This window comes from Cetorhinus maximus, chromosome 2 (genome assembly GCF_964194155.1).
Source record: "Cetorhinus maximus chromosome 2, sCetMax3.hap1.1, whole genome shotgun sequence".
NCBI lineage: Eukaryota > Metazoa > Chordata > Chondrichthyes > Lamniformes > Cetorhinidae > Cetorhinus > Cetorhinus maximus.
In genome coordinates, this window is record NC_135880.1 from 155,141,894 (window position 1) to 155,162,645 (window position 20,752).

At 42.5% G+C, this 20,752-nt stretch overlaps 1 protein-coding gene and 1 long non-coding RNA gene across 11 annotated transcripts in view; one reads left to right on the plus strand and one right to left on the minus strand.

The window, feature by feature from the left end:
* LOC144698817 (nuclear factor 1 B-type-like) overlaps positions 1–20,752 on the plus strand; it is a 375,700-nt gene that overhangs the window by 130,228 nt on the left and 224,720 nt on the right. The gene's annotated exons all lie outside the window — the stretch shown is intronic.
* Positions 12,576–14,362, minus strand: LOC144698972 (uncharacterized). Its single transcript, XR_013580554.1, has 2 exons — positions 13,226–14,362; positions 12,576–13,109 (listed from the first exon to the last, which is right to left on the minus strand). It is a non-coding gene; the product is annotated as an uncharacterized LOC144698972 (long non-coding RNA).

The window sequence follows — 20,752 nt, forward strand, 5'->3', positions numbered from 1 at the left end:
CACACAGTTAAGGGAGATCTCAGGCCCTATCATCTGACAGATGGAGGTGACTGTCTCCCTTGAGAGATGGAGCCTCATTCGGCACTGCACCTCAGACATATTGAGGTAGCTGCTTCGCTGTTTGTATACCCTGGCAGCAGGATAGTGATGTCTTCTGCAGCCCCTTCCGCCTTGGACTACCTCTTGGCCCTGTACCCCTTGTGCCAGCGCCTGTCGATTGGTGAGTCAAGGGCCTTAAGTGGCCTGTTTATTAATGGCAGGCGCGCATCGGACATCATCGCGCGCCTGCCCAGCGAAATATTGTGATGGCACATGGTGATGTCGGGATGCTCGGCCGACGTCACCACGCGTCATTTTACGCGGGCCCCGCACGCCAACGGGAAAATTCTGCCCATTAACTTTATTCTTCAAAGCAGTTTCTCAATATAAAGAAAATATAACTGATTTTGGGGAAAATAAAGTTATATTACTTTAATGAGCATTACTTTTATTTTAGGATGGGCAAAAATAGTTTTTCTCTGTATTAAGTAACTTATGTTTTAGTGTCTAGGTAGCAGCATTAAGAATTTGCTCATGAGTACAATGTAGCTTTTAGAAGTATATTTCCAATTCTCTGAAATATACCCCACTGCATTGTCCTGGGGACTGATCATTTTTGATGAATGAATGCCCATTTATACCACATTCTTCTAGTGCTTGTTGTAGATGTAGTAAATAGATTTGCTAAAAGTCAACACGGCCAAGCTGAACTTGATTGAAATGGTTAAAAGTAATATTAGTGAACAGGTGTTATTCAGTAATCTGATATTAGAGAGCTCTACAGAACCTCAAAAGAGATATCTGTATTGTTTGAGGAGAGGGGAAGCTTTAGGCTCTTTGGGCTCTCAACAACTTGGGATTGATGTAGCACAATCATTCAAATAAATGAGGTAAGAGACAATATCAGGCTAAAAGAAAAGGCTTACAAAAATGCAAGGAAAAGTGGAAACCCAACATACTGGATTTACAAAAAGCAACAAGAAAGTAAGAAGAGGCGCAGAAAATGAATGTTCATTGCAAGGCAGATCAAGGCTAATAGCAATAATTTCTATAATTATACAAGTACAGTACCCCAAATCTGACTGTCTGAGAACCGGAATTGTCCATTAACTGGACATTTTTCTCTCAGCCCACAGGACAGAGTGAATGAAGAAAAAATATGAAAAATTGCAAGCTCTTTGAAATACAATATGTAGTTATATGGGTGATTACATAAATTACATCCTTAAATTCATTGTAACCACTGAAGAATATTTTACGCATCCTCACTCTGAAGCCTGGATATTAAATACAGAGATTAAATGTGAGGAACTCACCTCACCAAGAATACCTTGCACGTTAATACAGGTATCCAGGAGGGATTGCTGACCTCGGAAACAAAAGATGGTACAACCTCAGTCCAGTTCAGAAACTTGAAAGTAAAACGCTTATCTTTATCACCTGGCCTCATCTGGTCTGGGCGGGTAATCCAAAATCCTCGAAAATCCAAAATAGGCACGGGATGGGTCCTGAGATTTTCAGCATCAGACCTATATTAAGAGAAAGAAAGTGGTAAAGGAGATTGTGGGCCCATTAAGCACAGAGCAGGAGAGACAATAATGAATAATAAGGACATGTCAGTCTAGTTAAGCAAGTACTTTGTATCTGTAGTAATAGTAGAGGAAGAGGAAAAAATACCAGTGGTATGTGGGGAAAAAATTAGACATGGGGGAAGAACTAAGTGGATTTAATATAAAAAAGAAAAAATGTAATGGCAAAAATAATGAAACAAACTTTCCAAGGCCCAATGGTTTCAAATCCTAAGGTATTAAAAGGAATCGGTGATAAAATTGCAAATGCAAGAGTCATAATTCTCTTAAGCTCATTAGATTTTTAAAATTGTGCCCTTTGATTGAAAAAATTGCAAATGTAACACCATTATTTAACAAAGAAGTGAGGGAGAACCCAGGTAACTACAGACCTGACCGTTTATTGTCAAATATGGGGCAGCATTTTCCTGGCTGGGGGGTGGGGCCTGCTCGCTGATGCGTAAAATGATGTGCGGTGATGTCAGGCGGGCGTCCCGACGTCACCGCATGCCATTTATACTTTCAGTTCGGCGGGCACACAGCCAAGTCGGCTGCGAGCCCACCAAACTGTCAAAGGCCTATTAAAGCCATTTAAAACCTAATTAACTCAATTTAATGAGCTGCCTGTCCAACCTTAAGGTTGGCGGGCAGGTGAAGAGCCCAGGCGGCCTTTGCATTTGCGGGATGAGGTTTCATGAACTGTTTTAAAATCTAATAAAAATTTATACATTTATTCTTTGACATGTCCCAGCTCATGTGATAGTGTCACATGAGGGGACATGTTTTAAAAGTTTAAAAATCCTTTATTTAAAAGTTTAACACTCAAACAAATCTCCCTGAGGCACCTCCATGCCTCAGGGAGATCTCTGCGCTCTTTCGCGAGCACGTGCGAAAGAGCACAGGGAACCACTCAGGGAACCCCTCCCCGCTCGCCCAGGGAGTGTTTCAGCGCTTCCGGGCGTGCGTCACGATGGGCGGGCCTTAATTGGCCTGCCCACATAAAATGGTGGTGCGGACCCGATTGGGGGCGCCAGTCGGGTTCGCGCCCGCCCCTGCACAACTTCCCTGATGGGGGGAAATTTCTGGCCATAGAGACATTAGTGGACCCTATTATTAGGGATAGAATGACTGACCATTTTGAAAGTATCAGCTGACCAGGAGAGTCAACATGATTTTGTAAAGGAGTAAATCATGTCTGACTAATCAAGTTGCATTTTTTAAAAGAAGCCACTAACATGATGAAAAAGGAAATGCCTATGGATGTCATTTATAATGACTTGCAAAAAGTATTTGTGTTGCAAAAACCTGGTTCATGGTTAATATGTTTTAGAGTATAACGTTTTAGTTTTAGCAATTAAAGTTTTAATTGTAGAAAAATGAGAGCATCTGATTGAGAAACTGATAAGCAACCCTGAAGTAAGTGTAATTCAAACAAGCTTGGAGTTAATTACATTTAAAAGGTAGCCTATGATTATCGTGCAAGGTCTGAGTTGATAGTGAGAAAAGCCTGAACAATGAATGATCCATCTCTAAGATTATTTTAGAGCCAGGTTGCCTGAAAAAGGGCAACTATATCCATTAGAAATATAAATTATTCCTATCGGGTTGCATAATCAAAGAGTAGCATAGGAGGTAAAATGATTCATGTAAATTTCTGTCTGAGAGCATCCAATATCCTGCCACATCATAATGGAAATGGGACATGGGAGCAGAAAGTTCCTTTATTTATCTGTGTGTGTTTGCTGACAAAAGCAAGCAGTTTAGTTTGGGAACAGAGAGTGCAGTTGTAGTTTTGCTGTGGTGTAGACTGCATCTTACCAGATGGAGAGAGCCAACAGATGATGATAGTCCATTGGGCCTGCCCTTCAAGTAGCGAAAATGCTAATTTTGTCGTTCACCTTATGGAATGCAGTTGGGGCTCTATCTCAGTTTGGATTTCATGAGGGAAAAACAGCGAAAGATTTGGTTTAGCTTGCAGCTGGTTGAAGAAATCTACAGTGGTCCTCACAGAGCCTTGTGGCAGTAAACAGTCAACAGAGTTAGGTTGGAAAGCTGTGGGAAGGCAGTTGGAAATGTGCCATCAACCCAAACAAGGAACTGAGGCATCCACAGTCATGTTATTGGAAGGGCCCCCATGGAATCTAACCTCAGAGGATAGCTAGGACACTGGGGAGCATTAAAGTGAATTCTGGTGGGCTGTGGCACAAATTTGGGTTGGTCCCAGGAAAAGTGAATGAACCCTCAAGATCTTGTAAGATAAGAGAACTCTCGAGGCAGGGCAAGTAAACAATAGAACTGAGTTTATAACATAAGTCTTTATAAGATCTAGTGTTAAATTAGTGGCGCTTGCTTTGTTTAATTTTTCTTTATGCACAATAAAGTTTGTTTTGTTTAAAAATGTGAAATCTTGTGGTGTAGTTCTGTTGGTTAATTGCTGGGCGTTCAGATTTATTCTTTAAATGTTAACAGTACCTAACAGGAAAGTAACATTTGAAATGTCTTGTTCAAGAGATTATTGGTAGAAATTAATGTACATGGAATTGGAGGCAACCTTCTAACATGAGTTGGTAATTCATTGGAGATAGGAGACAGAGAATAGGGATAATATGTTCATGTGATGTGATTTTCCCCAGGGATTTGTATCAGGGCCTCAGCCCATTTTAGGAGACACAGTAGGCTGAATTTTTCAGTCGGTGGGCAGGCTCGGCAGGAGCAGGCGAGGGCGGTCGTGGAGCTGCCCGCAATCGGCTCCACACCACCATTTTACGTGAGCCAGTTAAGGCCCACCAGTCTAAGATGCAAGCCTTGGTTCTCAGTGCTACCTGTGCAGGCGGGGGGAGGAGGGAGAGTCAGGGCCAGTGCAAAAGGGCGCTTCAATCACTCTGAGGCACGGAGCTGCCTCAGGGAGATTGAAGGGCTTTTGAAATTATTTAATAAATGGATTTAAAATTTAATTATGCATGTCCCCATACATGACTGTCATATGAGATGGGACATGTTTTGATATTTTGAAAATCAAAATTTATTTAGTTAATAAAAGCTTTAGGAAATCTCATCCCACTCGTGGATGAGGCTTCCTAAAAACCGTGAAGGCCGCTTGGCCTCTTCGCCTGCCCGCCAACTTTAATTACTTCCTTAATGGCCTTAATAGGCCGTTTAAATATTGGTGGGCACGTAGCCAACTCTGGCACGTGCCTGCCGAACAAAACATCGTCAGACAGCGCAATGATGCCGGGATGCATGCCCAACATCATCGTGCATCATTTTATGTGCTGGCCTGTCGGGCCCGCCCCCACTCGCCGACTGAAAAATCCTGCCCAGTAAGTTGTGTGGATGGGACAAAGAGACATGGTCAGAATAAGTAAGTAGGAAATCTATGACCGCTGAAACCTGAGTAAGTATGAGGTTATCAGTTTTGATTTGTGTAGGATAAATCAGAATATTTTCTTTATAGTGTAGAGACTAAGAGTAGAGATTTAGATGTCCATGTACATAAATTACTAAAAGCTAATGTGCAGGTACTTAAAGTAATCAAAAACAATAATGGGGTGTTGTCTTCATCTCAAGGTGTTTGAAATTCAAAAGTGAGGATGTGATGCTTCAGTTGATACTTCATCATGCTTCATCTGGAGCATTGCAAACAATTTTGGGCGTCAAGCCTCAGGAAAGAGATATTGACCTTGGTGGGGTTTTCTGAAAGGGAAATCATGTTTGACAGATTTATTAGAGTTCTTTGCAGATGTAACAAGTGGGTTGGATAAGGGGAAACCAGAGATGTATTGATTTTGGATTTCCAAAAGGCTTTCAATAAGGTGCCACATAAAGAGCTCACAGTGTTAGGGGTGAAATATTAGTATTGATAGAGGATTGGCTAACTAACGGGAAACGGAGAGTCAAGAGAAATGGGTCATTTTCAGGTTGGAAATCTGTGGGCAGAGCTTTTCCCCCATTGGGGGATCCGCCCGACATCATCCCGCGTCATTTACGCATCGGTGAGCGAACGCTGCCCCCCAGCTTGCCAACCGGGAAATCCTGGCCTGTAATTAGTGGAATACGGAAGGCATCAGTGCTAGTACCTCAACTATTTACGATCTATATTAATGACTTGGATGAAGGGACCTACTATATTCTAGATACAAAGACAGGTATGAAAGTAAGTTGTGAGCAAGATATAAAAAGTCTGCAAAGGAATATAGATAGGTTAAGAGAGTGAGCAAAAAAAAATGGCAGATGGGGAAAAATGTGGGAAATGTAAAGTTGTCCATTTTAGCAGGAAGAATAGAAAAACAGAATATTATATATAGAGAGAGAGAGACTGCTGAATGCTGTAGTACAGAGGGATCTGGGTGTCATTGTATATGAATCACAATAAGTTAGCATGCAGGTACAGCAAGTAATTAGGAAGGCAAATGAAATGTTGGCCTTTATTGCAAAGGGGATTGAATATAAAAGTAGCAAATTCTTCCTACTGTTGCATAGGACATTGGTGAGACCGCACCTGGAGTACTGTGTACGGTTTTGGTCTCCTTACTTAATGGGATGTACCTGCATTGGAAGCAGTTCAAAGGAAGTTCATTAGGCTGCTCCCTGGAAAGAAGGGGTTGTCTTATGAGGGAAGTTTGAGCAAGTTCGGCCTATACTCATTGGAGTTTAGAAGAATGACTGATGATCTTATTGAAACATATAAAATTCTGACAGGACTTGATAGGAAAGATGCTGGGAGATGCTTCCTATCATGGGGAAATCTAGAACCATGACATGCAGTTTAAAAGTAAGGGATCTCGCATTTGCGGCGGAGGCGAGGAGGAGTTTTTTCTCTCACAGGGTCATTAACCTTTGGAATTCTCTACTACAAAGAGCAGTGGTGGCTGGGTCATTGAATAAATTTAAGGTTGAGTTAGACATATTTTTGTTCGACAAGGGAATTAAGGGTTATGGAAGACAGGCAGGAAAGTGATGTTAAGGCCCCAATCAGATCAATCATGGCCTTGTCAAATGGCGGAGTGGACTCAGTGGGTCAAATGACCTAAGATAAAAGCAAAATACTGCAGATACTGGAAATCTGAAACAAAAACAGAAAATGCTGGAAAAACTCAGCAGGTCTAGCAGCATCTGTGGAGAGAGAAACAGAGTTATGACCCTTCTTAAGAGCTGGAGAGAAGTAGAAATGTGAAGATGCCAAATGACCTACTCTTGCTCCTATTTCGTATCATCTTATGAATTAATGCAATTAAGAAATCACTTTATTTACTTTACTGATTTAAGACTAATCCATACTCAGCAACTGAAAGAGTTTTCTGTAAACTTCACATGAGTTTTGAGGAGCTCTTACCATAACAGATCAATTTTCTCTGTGTGAAACAATTCACAGGTTCAACCTGAGTTATTCAGTATCAAGGGCTAATGGAAAAGTGAGTTCTACAACTAAGATGATAACCAGGAGTAAAATTATCAGATCAAGATTTGTTATCTGAAAATGACTCTTTGACTCACTTGCAAAACACATACACAGATATTTTCTACTTCCAGCATTAATGTTGCAGATTTTAGTAATTTTATTCTTATTCTTTCAGGGCATTGCTAGCTGGGCCAGCATTTCTTTGCCCATCCCTAATTGCCCTTGAAATCTCCCTCAGTAGTCTTGAAGATCATCTCAACAGTGCCAGAACATTTGAATTTCCTTTCAACATGGGAACATGCAAACAGGAGGTGGCAATTTAACCCTTTGAGTCTGTACCACTACTCAGTTATATCATGGCTCATGTGAACTCTAAATCTATCTATCGGCCTTTGATCCATGCCCCTTAATACTTTTACCTGAATCTTTCAATCTATTGAAAAATCATTCGATCTCAGTCTTTAAGATTTAGTCGCTTGGTAGTACAGTACTTGAGTCTTGCTGAAAAATGAGACACGCTGTTGAAGCCTTTCACTTTCCACTGATCAGGACAGATGCAAGAATACCAAATTTTAAAAGAAACAATAATTAATACTGCATGAGAAAAGGGTGCTCATTAGTTGGCAAGTGGACCCTGGCCGAGGCATTGCCATGGAGAATGCACCGGGGACAGTTATCCTCTTTGCTTTTGTTTAATTAAAAAAGGTGCAATGCCTGAACATATTCTTTCTGTTTGCAGAGGACAGGGCCCTGCATATGAATATAAGTAGCTCCTTCAAGTGTAAGTGAACCATATTCCAAGCCCGACTGATAATCTTAAATTGGTTGTTAGTGTATTTCTTAGTACAATCAGGAGTGTTTAGTAAGTGTTGTCCAATCGTGGAATCACATCTAATGTTGGACACTATGATCTGAGTTTTGCAAGCTTGGTCTGGTTGAATACGGTTAGTACTCTGTCTTTGTGAATAGCCAAAGGGACACGCTGTATGACACGAACCACCAGTTGTTGGGACATACAGCCAGCATACCCAGCATCACACTGGCACTGAAATTCATATACCACCTTACTCATTTGTGTGGTAGGGAGAACATCTTTTTGGCTTGATGGCAGCACCCTATTGGTAGAGAATTCTACTCATGTTGCTGCTGCATAGTAGTCACGTGAAATGACTAGCTTCACCTGTTGCTCAAATTTTTGAGACAGCTTACCTTTCCAGGGTAATTTGAGGTAGACTGCGCACTGTTCGGGTATGTAGACCTCGCCAGCCCCAATGACTGGTGGACTGTATCAAACAGCATGTCCCTTTGTCTGTTCGCAATAGACAGAGTACTGACCATACTCAACCAGCCCATGCTTGCAAAATTCAGAACATAGTGTCCAACATTAGATGTGATTCCGTGACCGGACGGCACTTACTGAACAATCCTGAGTGTGCTAAGACGCACACTAACAATTAATTTAATTATCAGCTGGGCTTGCAATGTGGCTCACTTATACTTGCTAGAAGATACATATATTCATATGCAGGGTCCTGTACTCTGCAAACAGAAGGAATATGTCCAGGCATTCCACCTTTCTCAATTAAACAAAAGCATGGGGAACAACGGTTCCCTGGTGCATTACCCATGACCAATCAGAGTCCACTTGCTTTTTTAAAATTTAAACAACAACTTGGGGGATAACTTTCCCCTGGTGCATTCTCTACGGCAACGTCTCCACCAATCAAAATCCACCTGCCAACCAATCAGTACCCTTTTCTAATGCAGTGTTCTTTTTAAAATTTGGTATTCTTGCACCTGTCGTGATGAGTGTAAGACAAAAAGCTTTGACAGCATGTTTCTTTCTTCAGGAAGACTCTTTAAAATTTAAAATTATTCAGCATCTTCGGCCTTTCAGAGCTTTGCAGATTGCTATGATGGTTTTTGTGAAGGTTTGCTTCTGGACATTACACCTAAATGACCTAGCTCTAATTTTAAGCTTATTCCCTCTATGGCTTCTACTACAGGAGGATATAGTTTCCTCAGAGTTACTTTAAATGCCTGAATTAGATCACCACTTAACCCAATGGAAGTTAGTTGCCAAAACAGAAAGCATTGATAATGCAAATTCTTCGAGCCCATCCCATTTAAGGAAATCACTTTCTTGCTGTCTGCCATATTTCACAACAGGATCCCTCGGGTCTCTTGATTACAAACCAGTCAAATGTGTTTTCTATCAAAAACAATGCACCTTCCAATTCTAATAGCTCCATCACCGTTGACATTTTGACTCATCGTTGGGTGTCAAAGCTTCTTTACACTAAATACAATTGGTGAGCGCAACATGGACTTTAAAATACCATAAGTTGTCTTCAAAATTGAAACATCCAGTGGTCAGAGGGCAGCATTTCATTGGTACATTCGTGCTATCCAAAACCCCACTTTAATTTCAATCAGTGGTGTACAGTGAAGTTAGTTTCAAGCTGTGTACTGTAACAGTTGGTTTTACTGTCGGTAAGTGCTCCAGATATCAGCATTACTTAAAACTACAGTTTGATTTAAAGTGCCAGCAAGCACAGGGAGTGGAGTACATGGCAAACATATGAGCTGATGCTAGAGTAACTTTCTTCATTCCTGGGTGAGCTGAAGCCAAGCCCTACACTATAAAACACGCTACTGGTTCAAAGGGAAACTGACAAAAAGTTGTGTGAAAATCACAAGATTAGATGCAGAATGGTGGCCTTGACAAATCACTCTGTTTTGTGTCCTACTGCAGGTCAGTATTCACATCACTACATGAAAAGGCAGGACATGTAACACAAAGAAAGAACAAGCAGATGTAATAATAGAGAAGCCCTTGAAAATAAATAACAGAAAAAGAAAGGCAGACATAGAATTTAAGTGAGCATCTAGAATAGATCTGTATGTAAAAGCAAAAGTACAAGCCAAGAGAGAGATAGTAATGTGCTTTAAGGAGGAAGGGGAAACTGGAGAAGGATGGCAGCCACACAAACAAACTACAATTAACTGAGGGAAAAATAGACAGGCAAGAACTAACTGTTATAGGAAATGGAGAAAGGGAAAGAGGAGCCTCACATGCAGAGATAAAAACATAATATTAACAGGAGTAGGCCATCAGGCCCCTTGAGCCTGCACCACCATTCACTAAGAGCATGGCTGATCTTTTACCTCAACTCTGCTTTTCTGCACCATCCCATATCCCTTTGTGTCCAAAAATCTGTCTATCTTAGTCTTGAATATATTCAACAACTGAGCATCCACAGCCCTCTAGGGTAGAAAATTCCAAAATTCAACAACTCTCTGAGCGGAGAAATTTCTCCTCAGCTCAGTTTGTTATGATCCGAGCTGATATTACAATTGGACAAGCCTGATCCCAGGGTGTTTGTTTAGATACGTGGAGAGTAGCTACTGAAGAGTCACAGAAGTCAGCTGATGAACTTTTAACAAAAGAATAAAACATTTATTAAACAAGAAAAGATGCACTGTATTACGTATTGTAATTTCCTTCACCCACAACTATACCTTTACAGATATATACAGATTTGTAAGGATACACAAGTTACAAAAGCTATCTTATAGTCTAATGTTCACAATAAGTACAGTCCATGTAAACCAGTGAGCAACCTGTGGTCAGACAGAGTCACATGAGGGGACAGGTTTCATTACATTTTTATTTCCCTTTTTTATATATCTCTTCCTCTCCCTGAGCTCTGCGCCTCAGGGAGATTAAGTTCGTGCTCGTCCGGTTCGCACTCTCCCCCCATCCCCCCAGCCGCACAGGTAGTGCTGAGCACTGCTGCTCGCGTTTCACACTCGGCGGCCATAATTGGCCAGCCAATGTGAAATTGCCTTCCGGCCCCAATCGCGGTTGGCTTCCCGACCGCCCTTGCCGAGCCCACCCGACATGGGTGAAATTCTGCCCATATATGTTTCAATTCATTCTTCTAAACTCCAGAGACCATCAGCCCATTCTATTCAATCCGTTCTCATAGGTCAACCCTCTTATTCTAGGAATCAATTTAGTGAAATTTGGTTGCACACCCTCGAGGACAAGCACATCCTTCCTTTAGTGAGGAGACCAAAACTGTACACAGTATTTCAGGTGTGGTCTCACCAAAGCTCTGAATTACTGCAGCAAGACTTCCTCTTATACTCCAACCCACTGCAATAAAGACTTCCTCATTGCTTGACATTTCAAAGTAGTTAGAATTTTGGCATGTAACATGCATAGATCATAAAGCTTAAACCCAACAAACAGCATCTTAATTCACAGTATTTCTGCATAAACTACAAACTCTGAAGTTTACATTGCTACTATACTGCTGAAAGTGTTAAGAGCTAAAATGCTGTCGGATTAATCTGCTGTCAGATATAAGGGTGAACTTTACCATAGGCCCTATATTAAGCCACTAGCCAGAATGAATCCTTGGGGAAATTCCAGAGGTGATTGTGCAGAGATAAGAAGCAATTCCCTGGCTGTGATTGGAACAGCAACAGCAACTTGCATATGTATAGTGCCTTCAACCACGACTCTAGTGCCTATGAGCCTGAAGGTTGTGGGCTCAAGTCCCAATCCAGGCATGTGAGCATAGAATACAGGTTAACACTTCAGTGCAGTACTCAGAAACTCATCTTCCGGATGAAACATTAAACCTAGGTCCGATCTGCTCTCTATGGTGGATGTAAAAGATCCCATGGTACTATTTTAAAGAAGAGCATGGACATTCTCTTGGTTTACTGGTTAATGTTTATCCCTTGGCCAACATCATTAAAATATATTATTGGATCATTATTATCTCAGTGCTGGTTGTGGGAGCTTGCTGTGTGCAAATTGTTTACTGTATTTGTAACATAATAACAGTCACTACATTTCAAAAATACTTAATTGGCTTGAAACCTGAACTCATGAAAGGCACCATATAATTGCAAGTTTTTCCTTTGTTTTTTTTACATAGAAAACAACCCCAAGGCATTCACAAAGGTATGAGGAAAAAAAGGATATTGAACCAAAGAAAGGAGATATTATATACGGTGATCAAAAGTTTGGTTGAGGAATTAGGTTTAAGGAGGAGTGGGATGTGGAGAGGTAGAGGAAAGAATTTCAGAGCATAAGTGGCTACAGATGGACTGCCAATGATAGGGCAAAATTTTATTGAAGAAAATACTCTAAATTGTAATTTAGTTCAATAAAACGTATTGTTCTGTTGGGTGTATTTAGCTGCCAAGTATTGTAAGGATTTTGATGTTTCACCAGCCTCTAGTTGAGGCAACACTGGTCCAGATTTTGCTGGAGTGAGGCATTATGCAACATGCTCTGCTGGAGTAGGGCATTGTGTGGCATGCTCTGCTGGAGTACGGCACTATGCAACATGCTCTGCTGGAGCAGGGCATCATGTGGCATGCTCTGCTGGAGTGAGGCACTATACAGCATGCTCTGCTGGAGTAGGGCATCGTGTGGCAAGCTCTGTTGGAATGAGGCATTATGCAACATGCTCTGCTGGAGTAGGGCATTGTGTGGCATGCTCTGCTGGAGTGAGGCATTATGCAGCATGCTCTGCTGGAGTGGGACATTATGCAGCATGTTCTGCTGGAGTAGGGCATTATATCACATGCTCTGCTGAAGTGAGGCATTATGCAGCATGATTTGTCAATGTTCCTCATCCATCAGTTTGAAAACATTTTGACCTGCAACTTGCTGGAAGTACAAGCTGCTAACAGGGCATCTGGGACCTTGGTGAACTAAGAGACCAACAGTCTATCTTCTGAACTTATGAGCGTTAAGGTTCGAGAATTAAAAAATAAAAGATGATGATGAAGGAAATTGGTTGAATTGGAGCCAAGTCAGGTGCAGAAAGAGTAATAAAGGGCTAAATTTTCCTGGCCCCATGGAGATAAAGTTGGAGGCGGGAGTCAGGCCAGGATATGTAGAGAGACACTGCCTCAGAAGGGCCCCCTAACACATACCTGCCCCCAGAGTACATTCCCAGGGTGGGCAGGGACCAGAGTAGGCTCCCCCCTCCACGGAGCTGGGCAGCCAATTAGGGCAATTAAGGTAAAAGCAAAATACTGCGGAAGCTGGAAATCTGAAATAAAAACAGAAAATGCTGGAAAAGCTCAGCAGGTCTGACAGCATCTGTGGCGAGACAAACAGAGTTAACGTTTTGAGTCATATGGGCTCAAAATGTTAACTCTGTTTCTCTCTCCACAGATGCTGTCAGACCTGCTGAGTTTTTCCAGCATTTTCTGTTTTTACATTAGGGCAATTAAGGCCCCATTTAGCAGCCATTTTGCGATGGTGCTGGAATTTTCGTGCTGTCGAAGATTGCCAGATCATTGGACACTGTCAGCCAGCAACTGGCTAGGTCGCTATGGAGCCAGAGATTCCATGTTGGAATGACGGGACCGTGGAGCTCAAAGACCACAACCATCCATCACTATTCCTGTAGGGGGGTTTCCCTTCCTCCTTGATAGCCCTACTAGTTTCGGGCCTCTTTATTTGCTCTGCAGGCAACCGAGGGTGGCTCCATGTTGCTCTCCTGTCTGCCTGTGGGGCTACTGGTCTGACATCGCTGCTGGCCCTCTGAATGGGCCTCCAGCCTCGCGAACCTGCCTGCCATCCTTAATAGGATAACGAGTGCAGAGGCAGCCAATAAGGCATTTGCACAAGTGGAATCTTTACCAACATGGGTGGGCTTAGGACATGTGGGCCAGACATCAACAGTCACCTGAAAATTAAGCCCAGAGAGAGGGAAGGAAAGATTGGATTAAGAGAGAAAAAAAGAGTCACTAAGGAAAAGTAGAAAAAAAAAGAAAATCTCTTAACAACAATCTACTAAGTGTGGAAATGAGGCTTCACAATTTCAGATGTCCTCTTCCTGTGCTAAAGAGGTTGAGTGCATTGCAGGAACATAATTCTCCTTATTACAAGGGTCTATAGGCTTTTAAATACTACCCCTAACATTTTGTAGTAAGTTTAATTGGCAATTCATGAGAAACTACAGTAATTTCATGAAACTCATGGAGAGTTTGAGGGCAAGCTGCTATTTTCGGAAAGCTGACAGTTAAGTGGTGTAAATCATTCAGGAACTTGGTAGTGATTCGCAATTCCTTAGGTATCTTTCACGCCATAAGTTGCTGGACAATTTAACATTAATAATTGCAAGTACCATTAAACCTGCTGTTATTTTGGCAGCACAGTATGTGCCATTGTATTTTAGAACTAATGTAAACGCCTCCTACCCTACCAGTACTCTAGAAATACAAACTATTGCCTTAAGACCACCTAGGTTCCTTCAAAATTTGGTGGCATATAAACATGCACAGTTATCTCATCAAATCAGCATTTATTTACGCTAACAAAGGCCTCTGTAAGTAGTGTAGGAGCAAGTGACTTAACTTGCAAATATTACTAAGAATTCCATAGTTCAAGAAATCTTTCAAGATAAAGGTACATATCTTAGTTCAAGAGGCCACCTACTAGTTGGGTAGCATGCATAGCTTCACAGTGAGTCTCGAAATAATTATATGTTTTAATTTTCTTACATTAAAGCACACAATAGCTCTCTCTTAACACACATACACGTCTTAGTTTTGTCTGAGCCAGGGCTCCTCCCACTACTTTCAAACATAGCTTGCTCTAAGCTGTTTTGACTTGCAGTTACCTACCATCATTTTGTTCAGACCATGGGAAAAAGCCAGAGGCGTTATGCTTTTTGTGTATTAGCATGCCATATGAGAGAAAGGATTGCATTATTTCACTTTGCATTTGCTGCATATTGTGAAGTCCCTTTTAACCCATGGTGTACCTCTGTTTACCATTATGATGGAACTTCAGATCCGCTTTGCTTAATAGTCCATTTCATTCTGATGAACAGAAGTCATAAAATCAGAATATCAGAGGATATTTAAGAGACAGTGGCTGATTTTAAGGGTACTTGTCAAACTTTCAAGCCACATAGTCCAGCAATGACAAAGAGTTTGGCCTCCCAATCTAAAGAAAAATGCCTTACCCTCATGCTTCAGGCTTGTGACCTTTCATCATTCATTCTGATAAAAGGTCACAGGCCTGAAACATTAAGGCCAGGATTTTCCCCTCAGTGATTTGGGGGCGGGGCCCTCTCACCGAGCGGAAAATGATGCGGGATGACATCAGGAGGAACCCCCGACGTCATCCCGGTCCCTTTAAATTTTTAGGAAGGTGGGCGGACAGCGAAACCAGCTGTCCGCCCGCCGACCTGTCAATGGCCAATTGAGGCCATTGACAGGCTAATTAAGATAATTAAAGACCTGCCCGTCCAAGCTTAAGGCTGGCGGGCAGGCCAGGAGCCCCAGCGGGCTTCAGATTATTCGTGAAACTTCATCTACTGGCGGGATGAAGTTTCATGTCCGTTTTTTAAAAAATTAATAAACTTTATGTGTTTCTTATTAACGTATCCTATCTCGTGTGACATTGTCACAGGGGGGGAACATGTTAATAATTTTAATATTCCTCTATTTTTTTACTTTTCTTACCGTTCAGTAAACTCCCTGAGACAGCACTTTGCCTCAGGGAGCAGTGCTTTTCGCATGCGCGAAAGATCGCACTTTGACAGATGGGGAATCCCTCCCCCTCCCGCACAGGAAGCGAATAGCGCTTCCTGTTGAGTAGCCCGCTGGGTGGACCTTAATTGGCCTGCCTACTCAAAATGGCGGCGGGCCCCGTTTTAGTGGCGGGGATTGGCTGCCCGCCCACCACTGATCTGGTGGGGCCCGCACGCCATCTGAGGGCAAAATGCTGCCCTAACTCTGTTTTTCTCTCCACAGATGCTGCCAGATCTGCTGAGCATTTCCAGCATTTTCTGTTTTTATTTCAAATTTCCAGCATCTTCAATATTTTGCTTTTGACCTACCCTTATGGTCAGCCTAGGAACACAGCTCAAAAAGATGATAATTAACTCACTGCAGTATTCTGACCATTTTACCTACCAGCCAGTGCATTAATCACCAGCTTCAAACTAAAATCTGCCCAAATCTTCAGTCAAACTGACCTGAAGCCTCTAGGAAATGGATCCTTTTCAGTGCTGGATCAAAATATTTTTCAATGGAAAAGTAGTGCCAGCTCCAAGGTGAATGCCGTGAATGTGATGTGCTGATGTCCTTTGTGATTGCTTCACCACTGAATACAGTGGAACTAATGGTGGGGAAATAAATTCCTCCTCATCTGTGTTGCTGCAGGCAAGAAGACAGATCCAATCACCCCATCTTCTGTAGGTGGAGCAGACCGTAATGACTCCAGGCCTCTACAACATAAGCTTCCTCACCTAACAGGAAGCCTCAACATTCTAAGTCCTCCACCTTGTCCCAAAATACACCCCTCACCCAATCCTTACCAGAGTGTCAAAGACTGTGAAAGGTAGATTTGCAAGCCCTTACCACAAGTGAGACAGCCATACCCTGCAGTCATTAAAGCTCGGTACCATTCCATATATTCAAAAGGTAGTAAGTATCCTGGGAAATTTGCACAGTAATGGACCATCCAGCTAGTACAGATTCTAACTCTAGACATGAAAAGCATGTGGATGAACTGGATACTAGTTTCTGTGACTGAGAGGGCAAATAGGGTCCAGCAACCCACTATTTGGAGAGTGATTGGGAATTGACCACAAAAATGAATGTTTCTGAAAATCAAGGGTATAGCAGTAAGATTTAATTTTAAGTATCTCAAAAGGGTTGAAGCAAAGTAGACCAACCTATTCACCTGGAATATCCTAAGATCGTTTCTTGCTGTGGATTCAACCAAGTGTTCTCACAAACACAAGCTAACTGTTCTCAGACCAATATCAATTCAGGACAATCAAAGTGCAGATATGCAATTTTCAAACCAAAGCTGTCCTGAGCAGAGCTAAATGTGAAGAGCCCAAGGAGTGAATGGGCGTGCATAGGGGTGGGAATGAGGAAGAATTTATGATGATAAACATAGAAATATCCCCCCTCTCCTCTCCACACTTGCCATTGGTTTTCTGGCAAGTGGACAAAGCACAATGTACCAATATATCCTCACAGCACACTACTGCACATATCCAGTCCAAACCTTACTCTCCATCATCTTTCAAATCAGGAGGGATTCAACAGCTCTTAGGCTAAAATCAAAATGGATGGTCCCTGATTAATAGGACTTCTTGGATTGACTTTAAATACTTTGAATGCAAGTTACACTAAAATTGGCTCCCCTGCAAAAAGAAAACTCCCACATTCACATTCCTAACCAGCATGTACACTGATCTAAGAAAATAGTACAGTCCGCTCAATTCATTTTGGCCTGGGTGGGGGGGGGGGGGGGGGGGGGGCGGTGGGGGGAGGGGGCGGAAAGAAGGTAAATATTCTCCCTGATCCTCTGCAGTCATATCTCCAAGTTGAGCAGACTAGAAGCCACAATTAACCTCAAGTGCTTTCAACTCTCATAACAAGCAGAGAGACTTAGCTATATAAATGTCAGACACTACTAATTGGTCCAGATCCAAAGGATTTTGGCTCATTCCAAGGCCTCCCAGCAAAAAAAATAGCTAAGATTGGAAACTGAGATGTCTTTAACAACCCCCTAGAACTATCAGTCCTTTACGAGTCCCTAGAAAAAGGCAACAGTTATCCAGGAACTTCTTTAATAATTTTCTCAGTCAGGTACACATTTGTTTGATGATCCTACAAATTTGTCACCCCTCTTCCCAGTGGGCATAGTGAAAGGTTCAACATTGACTTACATTGGAATCCATCCCCTAGAGCTCTCCCCCACTCTACAAACAAATATCACAGAAAAACCTTTAGTCTGTGTTCCCTTCCACTAAAAAGACAAATGAGAAAACAGGATGGAGACTTGAGAACCAGAACAAGGCCATTGAATTGAAAGGAGAAGAACGTTGAGAAGTATGGGATAGCCCTTTGGCACCACCATCTGCGAGTTTTAACTCAAGATTATGGGCAGAATTTTTCGCTCGGTGTGCAGGTGCGCGCCCAATCTGCTCGAGCGTGAAACAGCATGTGATGACATAAGGCGAGCGTCCCGACGTCATCTTGCATTCGCATGATATTTCAGTCAGCAGGTGCGCGCGAGAGTTGGAAGCACGGTCACCAACAATTAAGAGGCCTATTAAGGCCATTAAAGTTGTACTTAATGGAGATTTTTCGTTGCTCGTCCAACATTACGGTTGGCAGGTGGGTGAACGGCCAGGCGGGCAAACGGCCAGGCGGCCTTTGCATTTTTCAGGAAACCTCATCCACAGGTGGGATGAGGTTTCCATTATTAAATAAAAGAAATAAAATTGTATGGACAGAATTTTCATCTTGTATATGTTGAGGTGACTGATTCTGATGCGTGGGCTTTTTTTTCCAGATTTTAAAATCTGTTTTTATTGCATTTAAATTCTTCAGCTCCCTGAGCCTTTCAGCACGCATTTCACGCTGGCTGGCTGCTAATTGGCCAGCCAGTGTGAAATCGCGATCGGGGACCAATCGCGGTTGGGGGTCCGTTCCCTGGCTGCTCCCAGGCCCGTCAATTGCATGCGCCCGCCGAACTAAAAATCCTGCCATATATATACAAATTTCAATGAGAGTATCTGAAGAGCAAAAATTTGCAGGACTACAGGGGGCAGAATTTTTCCCTCATCGGGTGGGCACACGCCCGACCTGCATGGGAGTGAAATAGTGAGTGATGATGTTAGGTGAGTGTCCCAACGTCATCGTGCACTCTCACGATATTTCACTCAGCGGGCACATGCAAGAGGCAGCTGAAAATTAAGAGGCCTATTAAGGCCCTTAATCAATTAATTAAATGGAATTTTTTCCTGCCCTTCCAACCATTCGGTTGGCAGGTAGACAAATAGGCGAAGTGGCCTTTGCATTTTTTGCGAAACCTCATCCACGGGCGGGATGAGATTTCAACCAGTATTAAAATAAAACTTTTAAAACTTATTTTTAACATGTCCCTGCTCATTTGACAGAGTCACATGAGGGGACGCGTTTTCCTTATTTTTCAACTCTTCGTTTGTAATGTGAAAAATCTTCAACTCCTTGACACAGCTCTGCACTTTCAGGGAGCTTTCACTGAGCGCACCCAGACACGTGTGCTGACTTCCGTGCTCGCCCTCCTCCCCCAAACCCACCCAGGCAGCGCTGAACGTTTCAGTGCATGATTCAAGCTGGCTGGCCGTCAATTGGCCAGCCAGCATGAAATTGCAGTCGGGGTCCGATCGTGGGCAATGGTCTGTTGCGCAGCTGCACCCAGGCCTACCTGCCCAACGAGGTAAAAATTCTGCCCGGGGGAGTGGCACTAGTTGAATTGCTCTTGCAGAGAGCCAGCACAGACACAATGGGCCAAATGGCCTCCATTTGTGCTATATAACCTTTCTATGATTCTATGGCTTCATTCCACAATAAAAGACAATTACTGTGGAAATTAGGAGCTGCAACACCTCACTACATATAGCCACGGTACACGCCCCCATATATGTTCGGATGCGTCTAAAATATGTAAGTTCTGCTTTGACTCAAAGTGAATTGCAGGGACGCCCAGATACTCTTGCTCCATTACCAGGTTGCATCCTGACTTTAGATTCAGATTGTACTTGCATTATCCTTGCAGCATTTGTGAATTCCCTGTAAATTAGAGGAATAAATGGGTCATTCTCACATTGGCAGGCTCTGACTAGTGGGGTACTGCCAGGTCCAGTACTTGGGCACCAGCTGTTCACAATATATATCAATGATTTGGATGTGGGGACCAAATGTAATGTTTCCAAGTTTGTGGATGACACAAAGCTAGGTGAAAATGTGTGTTGTGAGGAAGTTGGAAAGCAGCTTCAAGGGGATTTGGACAGATTAGTGAGTGGGCAAGAATATGGCAGAGGAATATAATGTGGAAAAATGTGAGGTTATCCTCTTTGGAAGGAGGAATAGATGTTCAGGTTTTTTCTTAAATGGTGAGAGATTAGAAAGTGTAGATGTACAAAAGGACCTGGGTGTCCTCGTCAATAAGTCACTGAAGGTAAACATGCAGGCGCTAAAAGCAATTAGGAAGGCTAATGATATGTTAACCTTTATTGCAAGAGGGTTTGAGTACAGAAGTAACAAAGTCTTACATCAATTGTAGAGAATCTTGATTAGACCACATCTGGAGTACAGTGTGCAGTTTTGGTCCCCTTACCTTGGGAAGGATATCATTGCCATAGAGGGAATGCAACGAAGATTCACCAGCTTTGTTTCTGGAATGGCGGAATGGTCCACAAAGAGAGATTGGGGAAACTGGGTCTGTATTCTCTGGAGTTTCGAAGAATGAGAGGTGATCCCATTGAAACCTACAAAATACTTAAAGGGATACACAGGGTAGATGCAGGTAAGATGTTCCCCTGGTTGGGGAGTCCAGAATCAAGGGATGCAATTTCAAAATGAGGGGGAAGCCACTTAGGACCGAGATGAGGAGAAATCTTTTTACCCAGAGGGTTGTAAGTCTATGGATTTCTCCACCCCAGAGGACTGTGGAAGATCAGTCATTGAGTATGTCGAAATACCAGTAACAAAAAGGGATATGGGTATAGTGTGGGAAAATTAAGGAATTGAATTGAATGATCACCCATGATCGTATTGAATGGTGGAGCAGGCTCGATGGGCTGAATGCCTACTTCTATGTTCCTATTGATCAGGAGCAAACCAGGAGTATCTGTGTATTAGTAATCTGTCAGATTGGGCTGAATGGCCTTCTCCACTTGTGGTTATCTTG